The 8,897-nt window shown below is 37.5% G+C and overlaps 1 protein-coding gene across 1 annotated transcript in view; it reads right to left on the minus strand.

Moving 5' to 3' along the window:
- CHRM3 (cholinergic receptor muscarinic 3) overlaps positions 1–8,897 on the minus strand; it is a 251,517-nt gene that overhangs the window by 7,745 nt on the left and 234,875 nt on the right. The window lies entirely within an intron of this gene.

Genomic DNA, 8,897 nt, shown 5'->3' on the forward strand with positions numbered 1-8,897 from the left:
GCTCACCGGGAGCCGCCAGCGCCCCTGCCGGCTGCGAGCGGAACTGCACCCGAGGGGAAAGGGCCCGACAGCCGAGAAGGCTGGCACTGGGTTTGTGATTGTTCGCTGTTACTGCCAGAGTTATTGCTGTTTGTTTGATTGGTTATATATATAATAGTAAAGAACTGTTATTCCTATTTTCCCACATCTTTGCCTAAAGGCCCTTGCTTTCAAAATTATAATAACTCGGAGGGAAAGGGGTTACATCTGCCACTTCAAGGGAGGCTTCTGCCTTCCTTAGCAGACACCTGTCTTTCAAAACCAAGACAACTTGTAATGGAAAAAATGAAGATGAAAGCATTCACAGTTTTACATTTATAGTAGCTCATACCAGTAGAAGTTAGTGTAGCAGAAAGTACAGGATTCCATATGAATGTTTATGTGACAACAGGAAGCACAGTGTAATCATCAGTGAACACAACCTCAGATTTACCATTCTAACTTCAATTGATATTGAATCTATTACACTAAATAGAGTTTTGCTTCTTTGCAGAATAATACAGAACCACAGAAATCAAGCACACTAGCAAAAATCCTGACAACTGTCTTGCACATTCACAGTAGATAAAACAAATGACTGATTGTCATATACATGTACACATAGACATATCCACATACAAATGTATGTCACATATAATGTGACAAGTATATGTATATATAGCTGCAGATGAAAACATATGTATAGATACCCTTATGTGTATGCACATATATCTGCAGCTACATATACACATAATTTTGTCACATTATTCCAAATATTGTTATAAGGGAAGACTGTAATTAGCTGTCCACTTGATACAGATAAAGTTCAGTCAAACATATCCCAGTAACACTTCAACCCAAGCTCTTCCATTCTTCATCCACAAATATGTTTTGTTTACTAAAATCACCTAAATTAAATGCTAGTGCTTTAAAATAACTTTTGTGATTAATGAATTAGATTTGCTCATTATTTGCTTACTCTTTTTCTGCTGCTAGTGTGAGGTCTAGCATGAGCAAATCAGGAACTCATTTCTCTAATCATATGGGTCGTTTTCATTGCTTTGAAGAGTGTATAGAGAACCTAATGCACAGCACTAATGAGGCACCTGATTCATCTCCCTTGCAGCCCTGCAGTCAGAAGACGGGAGCATCCCTCCTGCGGGGCAGAGGCAAGGGGATGCTACCTCAGTTGTTCCTGCTGGGACACCTAAGGATGCCAGACCGGGAGTACTCAAGACTGTGTACCTGGCACAGACAGGAAATACACTGTCTAAAGCTGGGCCATGGCAATAGCCCCTTCTATGCCTTAATTTGCCAGATAGCTTTTGCCAAACATCTCCCATCTCCTTCACTAGGACTGAGAGACTTATGTTCATATAGCCCAGCCATACCTGCAACATTCTCTGGGCACCTGATTGCTTAAGCTCTGTTTGCATTTACAGAATTTGCTCTTCCAAGCACCTTACCTCTTGTAGTATGAACCCTTCACTGGGGGTTTTTGCATTATGATAGAAATGTAACTTTGAATAGTAATGAATTTTCATGCCCAGTGGTTTCAGTGGAAACATCTGCTTATTTACATGGCCTCGAAAATAAGAATAAATACTGTGTTACCATTAGGACCAGAGAGGAAAAATCTCAGACGTTGCATCTGTGCAAAAATCCAGATATGCATTTCTGATCTCTTTCACTTAGGACTTGCATTAAAGATTGAATTTATTACAAAACCTGTTTAATTATCTTGCATTTTTTTTTTTTTTACAAATATACCATCTATAACCATCCTAGTCTGCATAGTTAAAGGCCAGCGATTTTCACAGATTTACTGAATAAGTGTTTCTGTACTATTTATTATTTATTCACTCAGTGACCCAATACTCATTCACACCACGACTTTCAGTTTCAAAATAATCCTATCTTGAAATCCCTAAAATGATTCCTAGAAGTTTCAGAAATGAGCTGCTAATCTCAGTTGTGATATGGCTTCAGGGCAGTGCAGGTTTCTCACAGAAGCAGCAGACTTGCTGAAGGAAGGGTACTTTTCTTTCCTGGACAAGTGCACTTAGTGATTATTGTCTAAACAATTAATACAGAACTAAGTGAAATCTTCAAAAGCCTGAGCTTGGACATGTCTACACTCTTCAAATGCTTGAAAACCAGAGCAAATCAATTCTTGCCTAATTAAGATTACAGTAAATATTGACTATGAGCTCAGTTAAATCTATGAGGTGCAATTCTATAAAGAGAGGAAATTATTTAAATTCCAGGCAGTTCCAGCAAGATTTATTAGAATTACACCCTATCTGTCTAATTGATATTGGAGGAAACAGACATGCAGCCTGAAGTTAGTAAGAATTACAAATACTGAGAGTTTTACTCACTTTGAGCAAACCACTGCAAACTGACTTTGCAGGTATCTGGGGACAGGAAAGCTTGGAAAAAGGGTTTATTACTACACTGAATATAAATGTGGTATTAGATTTAAATTAAAGAAGAATACATGCCATTCAATTATCTCCTCTATTTGTGACTAGTGCATATTTTTTCCTTTGAATAAAATCTGTCCATCTTAGAGACTTCATTTCAATATTTTATTGTATATGCACTTTTAAACCTGGGATTTATTAGTATTTTCCTAATTAGTATAATGTTGGATCAGAGCCATGATCTAGATTTTCAGCTCTCTCTTTATGAAATGCTGTCCATTGACTCCACAGATAATCCTCCCAATGAGATATTCAGAGTCACATTAAAACATTGACTACGTGAAATAAAGTAATGGGAACTCTTAGGCTTAATTATATCATTCTCCTAGCTGTTGTTAAATGCTAGAATACCTTGAATCAACATGGAAAAATAGTGTGTAAAGAGAAAAAAAACCCAAGCCTTGTAAGTGATTTCTCCTCTTACTGAAATGGCATCCTCCTCTATAAAAATAATAATGTTTGAGAATTTTGATATCGAGAAGAGCTTGTTGTCAATGCTAGATAAAGCGAACAAATGTTACTATATTTCTCATCTTGCCCTACTTTTAGTAATACTTGCATGCATTTAAATTCCATATTTAAGGTGAATATTGGCCATTAAGAACCTTTCCAGGGAACAAAAAACCTCATAACCAGACCTCTTTACTATCTTAAAGGAACTACTTTAAAATGAAGTAATAAATTGATTATGCTTTTAACAAATATAAACTTTTGCTTTTTCTGTTTGCTCACTACACAATATACCTCCAGAGGAAACTGGAACAGAGTACAAACACTTTTCAAGTATCAAAGAATTCAAAGAGCCTGGAAACTGAGCTCTAAAGAAGCTCACCTGACACCTGACACAATCTTTTCAATTTCATTTGTCTGCAAGAAGAAAATGAAATGACAAACTGTCTGTCAAGCCTTGAAATGAAAAAATTGAAATTTTTTTTTTCTGGAAATACTTTTCATGGAGGGAAAATAAATAGCCCAAACAAAAACAACAAAGTGTAAAAAAGCCCCCTCAGACCACAGCTTTCTGCTTTTCAAAACAGTATGGTTTTTACCTACGGAAACTAATTTCATTTTCTCTCAGCTCAGAACTGAATCTCAGATATTTTGTAACAAGAAGTGCTGAAAGAAGATGAGCTCCATTCCATTGCTCATTGAGGCAAAAATCATAAAAATATTCAAGTTTACATCAAGGTCTGGCATAGAGCTATCCAAGTCTCTGCTCCTGATGTCATTTTGACCTGGTGTCAGGTCCTGTTACATGAAAGATCTCTAATATGCATCATTTAAATGTGTTAAACAACATGAATTTAAAATTCCCTGCAGTATCAGAGAATGTAAATGTTTCTAAACTGAACTATGGCTGACCACTAGGTTTTCTACTGTAACTATGGCCCTGCATGCAGGTACTAAAAGAGCAGATTACCCACTTTAGCTTTTTTTTTTGTTGTTGATGAAGGATAGTGTGGCAATTTAATATAAGATGCAATAAAGGGAAGAATTCTAGAAAATGCTCTATTAAGGGAAATTTATTGTTATTGGCTTTGGTGACTGAAATATTACTGCTATCTACTGTGGCAAACCCAATCCTCCCACACTGGACAGATGGTTTACTTAAAAAGTGAAAGAAAAAAAACCCCACAACCCTGTTGAGAGGTTTCAGCTAGAGGAGAAAAATCATTAAGAAATAGCTGCAGGCTAATGAAATCTACATAGCTTTTTGCACACAAACTATTTATATGGAAAAGGAAATTTTATGAGAAACTTTGTCAGAATGTAATGATTTTAACATAAAACACTGCTTATTATTTTGTCCAAATATTGCCTTAACACATGCAATCATAACAACATGCTAAAGCATTTTTTCTTGGTGCCAAGTGAAAGTTGTCATAGTTGGTCAGAAAAGAACATTTTCAGTTTATTTATTTATTTAATGGTTTTACAGAATGGAAACTCCTATCATCCGAGATCTGGGGATATCCTTTCATATTGATAAGATTATGAATTGTGCTAATAATTTATTGAAATGGTTGTATTGCTGGGGAGGTAAAGAGCTCTGTGTGCATCCTTTTGATGTATTGTGTTTCTTTAATACAATTGCAAACAAAATGCTATGCTGTGGAGTATTTTTTACCTCATTGGAACACCTTAGTAGATAATCAGGAAAAGAGAGAAAATAATTTTTGTTTCAACATGTCTCTCAAAATATTTTAATAAATACTTTGCTTCTTTATTCACCAGTATGTTTAAAGTCAATCTTTCCATCTGTTTAAAAGTGCTGTTTAACACTCACTAGGTGGCACAATAGTTATTCAGAAGCAAAAGTCTGGACTTCAACAAAATCTTAAACAGTCTCTTATAAAGACTTTGCCTCACACATAAAAATTACAAACTAAATTGTAATTTAGCCAGAGCCAGGTGATATATTTGGTTTGTATAAATTATATTATACATATTTTATGTATATTTGGCCCTATTCCTTGATAGGGACAGCAGCTAAAGTAAATGCATGTTATTCAAGTACTGATCTAAATCAAACTAGCAGCCAAATTGCAGAAAACTGTGTTCTCTGCTGCAGTTTAAGTTAAATTCTTTTTTTTGTTGTGTTTTTTTTTTTTGTTTGTTTGTTTGTTTTCCTGGAATAGAACATCTGCAAGTCCTAGTGGAATTCTGTAGATTAATCAAAATGGCCTATTCCAAACTTCAATCCCTTTATGCATGCTGCCGGGAATTTGTAAAGTCTCTGGGAAATCGGTGGTGGCAGGCACTGTGGATTTTAAATGCATGCAAGCAATTGTTCTTCAGTGAGATGCAGAGAGGTAATCGAATAATGCTCCAATGCTATGCTTCTTTCTCAGGCTTTGTTTGCAGGGTTTGTGGGTTTCTCTTGGTTTTGAGTTACAGAGCAAAGACATGCCCAAGTGGGCATGTCACTAAATGGAGACATCTCCAATGAAAATAGACTTGACAGAGAAGGGAGGAGGCACTAAGGAAAAATTTGGTTTTAGTTACTCTACATAAATGCCTCTCGGTAGCCCTCATTACAGGATCTTCTTCCTACTAAGATTTAAGGTTTGCTTGACTATCTCCTTTTCTGCCCACTTGAAATATATTCCTGTAATTGGGAACTACAGTTTTAAAAAATCAGCGCTAGTATAGAGAATACACATTCACAAGGCAGTGATTTTATTCTGTGTGCAAAATGGATCTGCTCCATCAATTCACTGCAGTTATACAGCAGAGTATCGATTTCTTTAAGACCCTCTTGTCTGATGGTTGTAGGAGGTTTGTAGTAAAGGAGGCACAAGGGTGAGGAGGGAAAACGAAGGACTCAGGGTTAAGAAAGTTAAATGTGGAAGTCAAGTGTATTCCTAATTCTGTCACAGGATCTCCGTACACTACAGGAGGAGTGATGTATGCAGATCTTTAAAATAATATCACCTTACCTTGAAAGGGTAGTGCAAAGCTGAATTTAGTAAATCACAGGCATTCCTCAACTTTCATATATGCAGCTTTGTAAAATGAAGGATCTTGAACTGTATCTTTGTAGGGTTTTCTACATGATTCTAAAATTTTAAAATCATTCTATCAACAGAAAAGACCTTTTTTAAACTCAGCAACTATATTTTCATCTATTACACTACAACTTTTCTATTCACTATCTAGCTTACACAGTCATGGTACTCTGCAGTCCTTCCTTGTTGCTGTTTCTGAGGATTCATGCATTCTGTACATGGTAAAAGACATGGAGATACAATTACATTAGCTGTAAAGGTTGCTATCTAATTAACAGGATTTTGCTTCTAAAATAAGAAGGTAAAGAGGACCTATGATTGTTTGCATTTTCTCTTTCAAGCCTATAAAAGCCTGCATTTTTGCAAACCCATTACAATTTAGGATAATCACCAAGAGACTTAAAATCAGGAGTCCGACATACATTAGAAGAAAATATTTCTCCTAGCTTTGATAGGGTTGCTCAAATGGCAAGTATAATATGTTATTTCCAGAAAGGAAGTGGAAAGCTAGAAGAAAGAGAATCTGTACTTAGAAAAAAATAACTCCTGCTCTTAAAGGTCAGAAGCATTTTAATGCTTGAACTAAGAGCAGGGACACATGCTGCACATCTTTTCATGAAGTCCCATTGCCCCAAAAAAGAAGCAATAATGCTTCATTATTTCCTTCCATTCATCTGTATCTTCCAGCTGCCCCACTTTTATGCTTTGGTTTGCCAGTGAGCTGTACTTCTAGGCTGCTGTGGGTCTATCTGACCAATTATTTTTTAAAATCAGAAAATAATTCTCTATTTCGTTGCCACTCAGGAGGGTATTTTGTTTGTTGTTCTTCTAATCTTTCTTGGCAGTCAAGCAAGGATACATGTGGGTAAAAGCTCCTAGGTCTGAGTAGTCTTAATAAGGTAAGTGTCTGCAGCAAGCCATGGACAGACTCCAGAGAAGATTAAATGATTTTGGAATTCTACTGGTGGACATCAGTGAAGAGGACAAATTTCAACCTCAGTTGCTGCTATTGGTACCTTCCCACCCATTTCTTGGAGGATTAAAGGTTTACTGTAGAAAGGCCACTGCAGACTCTGTCTGTCATTCTCCTGCATGACCTGAGCAAGAGCTCTCAGAGGTATTTCAAACTCAGTATTCCCAGTTTGCAGGACTTATGACCGGGTTCCCTGTATTCACAAGAATCATGTACTGCAGTGTCACTGTGTTCTTAAAAAACTGTCCTGTGGGCTAGGGTATGTTCTTTGGAGAGAATGAGGTGTGGCTGGGGTTTGCATCCAGGGCAGGAGTACTAGGGGAAGAGTGCAATGGTCAGCATAAACTGCGCATACAAAACCAATCTAGATAGTGATAAAAGGGAAACAAATTATAAAATACAGTAAAAAGATGCATGATGATGCAATGTTGCAACTGCTTATGGGAACCTGAAGTCAGCAGGCAAAGCAGAGAAGGCACGCAGGCAATCCTCCCTTTTGGGATAACAATTCTTGTAACTGAAAGTAGCAACAAAATCACTTGAAGGAAAAAGACATTTCCATTAGTTGGAGCAGCAATTCTCTGTCATCAGTTCTCTCTCTTCCTACAGTGCTCTCATGGCTTACTCTAAAAGAAAGGCTGTTACAACCACACATGTAGTCAGGAGAGGCGTCCATGTATAAAGGACTGAACAGGTCAAGAACCGCTGGGGCTTGTAACCCTCTTCTACAGAAGAAAGCGTCTTCAGCAATGAATCACTCAAGAGAAAGAATTGCTTGAGAATGTCTGGGGAAATGCCTCTTTTCTAAGAACCTAAATTTTTGCTTTTCATGGCAGAAATATAGATTCAAAGAGTAGGAAGAGAAGAACAAGGGTTCTGTTAACATCAGAATTTTATATCAGAACAAGACAAGTGCACAGAGTTGTTTTGGCATATCTTATAAACAAATCAATGTCTTATTTCTCATATGTCTGACAACAAAAGTGCCAGTGATGATCTTAGTGAAGCGAAGGAAGATGCCACACTGCCTCCCAGGCTTTCAGGAAACCCACACTTTGTGTTAAATAAATACATAAAATCCCTCACCCACTTACATCACTTTTATACCATTTCAGCTGAGACTGAGATCTGATCACAGATGCTTGGTACAGCAGCATGAAGAACAGAGCTAAAAAGAGAAACAGGTTTCCAAAGAGACCAGGCATTATGGCAAAGCCAGTGAAGCTGTGAGCCAGAGCCAGGTGATGGCAGATAAACACGTGGGCTTCTGAGTCAAGTCCTGCTTTCTGCCACTCCAGCTGCTTCAGACGAAGTAAATCCACCATGCTTGCTCCTGAAGTAGTCATTGCATGGGACCTCTCTGATTCAGTATCATTTTATGAGAGAAAGAAGGCAGGGAGAACTCAATCTCAATAAAGTATTTAGACATTAAAAACGACAGATGAGAAAAAGAAAAAAAATACATTTCCAGGCCTAACCTTGTATCAGTCAATGGCTGTAGCTGGGAGCCTCAACAACTCCTTGCTACCAGGGAGGCAGTGGTTGCTAAAAGAGGAGGAGTTTACGGTATTTCAATAAACCCATAGGCACAAGGAAAATACACTGGATTTATCCGTGTGACCTGAAATACAGGGGGCAGAGGGCATGTGGAAGGAAACAAGGTGGCTCCTCAAGTGGCTTCATGCTGAAATACCATAAAAGACTGGACTCCACGTCCCAAATGGCTTATCTTTTTTTCTTCAAAGTGATAGTCATATTTTAGTGAGAACTAAAGGCACGGGATATAGCAATGCTATTAGGAAAGTGAATATGTTAATGTTGTGTTAACATTTGAAAAACCTTGGTCTCCAGGAGGTCAAACACCTGCAATGTAGTACTGGTAGCACTAGCCAGGCAACACTGAGCTGTGCA

Source organism: Corvus brachyrhynchos, unplaced genomic scaffold (genome assembly GCF_000691975.1).
Source record: "Corvus brachyrhynchos isolate BGI_N302 unplaced genomic scaffold, ASM69197v1 scaffold595, whole genome shotgun sequence".
NCBI lineage: Eukaryota > Metazoa > Chordata > Aves > Passeriformes > Corvidae > Corvus > Corvus brachyrhynchos.